Source organism: Sinocyclocheilus anshuiensis, unplaced genomic scaffold (assembly GCF_001515605.1).
Source record: "Sinocyclocheilus anshuiensis isolate Anshui unplaced genomic scaffold, SAMN03320099.WGS_v1.1 scaffold1867, whole genome shotgun sequence".
Classification (NCBI taxonomy): Eukaryota; Metazoa; Chordata; class Actinopteri; order Cypriniformes; family Cyprinidae; genus Sinocyclocheilus; species Sinocyclocheilus anshuiensis.
The window spans coordinates 261,557-264,337 of NW_015548298.1; the positions used below are offsets into that span (position 1 = coordinate 261,557).

The 2,781-nt window shown below is 37.0% G+C and overlaps 1 protein-coding gene across 1 annotated transcript in view; it reads left to right on the top strand.

The window, feature by feature from the left end:
• The first annotated feature begins 1,207 nt into the window (after window positions 1-1,207).
• Window positions 1,208-2,781, top strand: part of LOC107656123 (cytosolic 10-formyltetrahydrofolate dehydrogenase-like) — a 20,540-nt gene continuing 18,966 nt past the window's right edge. The window contains exon 1 of the mRNA XM_016443837.1: window positions 1,208-1,304. The gene's annotated coding sequence lies outside the window, so the exon portion shown is untranslated. The remainder of the gene's footprint in view (window positions 1,305-2,781) is intronic.

Below are 2,781 nucleotides of genomic sequence, written 5' to 3' on the forward strand. Positions count from 1 at the left end.
CTTTCAGATGCAAGATTCTACTAATATCAGACTGCAGCTGTGATTCTAGGAGATTGTTTGGGCACTCAAATTCACTCAATTGTTAACGTCTCCATTTTATATTCAGAAATACTGAATGCAAAAAAAAATTAAACTAACTTCTAGGTAGTCACGGTATCACATATTATGAAATATTTGACTAAAATACAACAAAATCAAAATTTCCCTTACCCAAGGCTTGTTTGATTGGCATGTCTGAATTACTGCCCAGACAAACACAGCCAGGTCAATACACTAGATACTCTTTTGATCGATAACTTGCAAGCCAATCACATAGTTAAATAACAACTATAAAATTTTGTCATCTGTCCTGGTAAAATTACCTAAATCTGGCCTTTGATGGTTTGATTGATGAGTGCCAGTCAGGGTTTGTGAATGGTTGCCACATACTCCATATGTAAGTTAGCTCTTGGTTTGACTGATTATGATTTGGTTTTGGATCCTACATTCTTAGACTTTCAAAAAGCCTTCAATACTGTTAGCCATAATCTCATTTTTTACTGTATTATGTTTCTTTGATTTGATAAATTATCAATGCAGTGAGAACACTAAATGTAAGAGGAACTCGTTTTGTTAAACTAGAGGTATATTAGGGCTGCCCTCTTTCTTTTCCTAGTTAATCAGATTTTAAATTTCAATTAGAATAATGTGATTAAAAGTATTAGAATTCAAGATAAAGAATAAAAAAAAGTCCCAATTCGCAGACGACGCCCCAATTTTCTTATATTGGCAATTTTTTATTCCCAAATGTTTGGCCTTTTTTCATGTTTGGGCTTTTGGTTTTGTCTATTTATATATTTTTTTTATGATATATGTCTTATTTTCTGTTGTTCTTGTTGTTCTGTAGGCCTACATGTTAACACAATTTCAAGTCAATAGGCACGAATACATTTTTAAAAAAGAACTAAAAAAGGTCAATAAACTTTAAACAATACAAGTTTAATTTAATTTTATTTTGGACCTTAAATTCGTAGTGTTATATTGATTATAATCGTCTAGCTTACTCTCACAAAAACTCAGTGGTAGCAACAACGCGGCACATTATACAGCCCTACACATTTGTCACGTTTTTACACTATGATTCCAGCATATGCTTCTAAAACTGTGGAAACGGAAACTTTCGGTTCCACCCCCTTGCGTTTATAATAACGCTATTGGTAGTCTGATCGCTGGTCTGCAATACAGTTGTGCTGAAATAACTAGCAACAGTGTCTGCTGAATCCTTCTTTCCTGCAGAGGAACAACTCCAATCTGGACGTGCAAAGGTATGGTAAGTGTAATATCAACATAGGCTACATGTAGATTGCTTAAAAATGCAAGCAAATAGTCACATAGCCTGTGTGCGCAACGACTGATTCATTTTGACAAAGGGCACATGCTTGTTTCGTGTCGTACATTCGTAAATTAGTCTTGTGTTAGCGAAAACGTTTTTTGTTTTAAATAAACAAACGTGCATAAAAGAATGTCGCCTAGTTCATGTAAAGTTAATGTCAGATTTGACTAATGTGTTGGCTTCTTTTCATTATAGTAGCCTAAACTCTGTGACATGCTAGATGAAATCGTTCCATGTTATTTGCAGTAAATGTCAGGTTAAATATTTAGATTGTTGTGGGCGTATCATTGATCGAACTTTGTGTGACCCTGCAGTGCACTCTGATTGAGCAACTATCCTTCAATGATGAGCCTTTTCTTTGGTGGGTTTCACTACTTTTTGATATTCATTTATTTTTGCAGACTCATTTTAAAAAACTTTTCTGTTGCCCGGCTTGGAATGTGATATCTGGTTCGTGAACGAATCGAATCGTTCTTTTGAACCGGTTCTTTTCAGTAAACCAGTTGAACCGGTTCGCCAAATCGAACTGAGTCGTTTAGGGCAGTTTGTGTCTGTTCCAAACACTGTTAACAACTCAATCAGAAAACGTGTCAGACGTGTCCGACATTCCGCCTCAAAATCAGTCGAAGTGCGAGAGTCCTAGAACTAGGCCATGTCTACTTCTGTCAACACTTTTTTTGCAATTCAGATTTCCGAACATGCGGTTCTCGATGTCGCAGTGATGCGGTGATACACTTCAAAAGTGTATGGGGCCCCTGCACAAATGGGACCCCTGTTTGTAACCGTAGCTTGTATTAGTTATTTTACAGTGCCTTAGCACTACTGTCTGCTGTATCATACTAAAGGTGATCTTATTAAATATATTTTATTTTAAAGGGGTCATATGATGTTGCTAAAAAGAACATTATTTTGTGTATTTGGTGTATTGAAATGTGTTTAGGCAGTTTAAGGTCCAAAAAACACATTATTTTCCACATACTGTACGTTATTGCTTCTCCTTTATGCCCCGCCTTTCTGAAACGCCTCGATTTTTACAAAGCTCATCGGTCTAAAAAGCGAGGTGTGCTGTGATTGGCCAGCTATCCAGTGCGTTGTGATTGGCCGAATACCTCAAGCGTGTGATGGTAATGTTACTCCCCTCCCATACTGTGATGCCCTTGTCAGGCCGGAGTGACGATTCAAAAACATGAAAACCCATTATAAACGAGGCATTTGTTGCATCCAGTGGGGACATAATTACGGATTATAATGACTTATACTGTCTTTTTACGCGTTGCGTTGCATCGTGCCGCGTAAACAAAACCATGTCTGCATTTGTGATCGGAGAAATGACAAACAACAAGCCCTACACTACACTGCCCAAAACTCGCGTTTGAATCGTCAGTGGCAAATTCTTTAAATATAAAAAA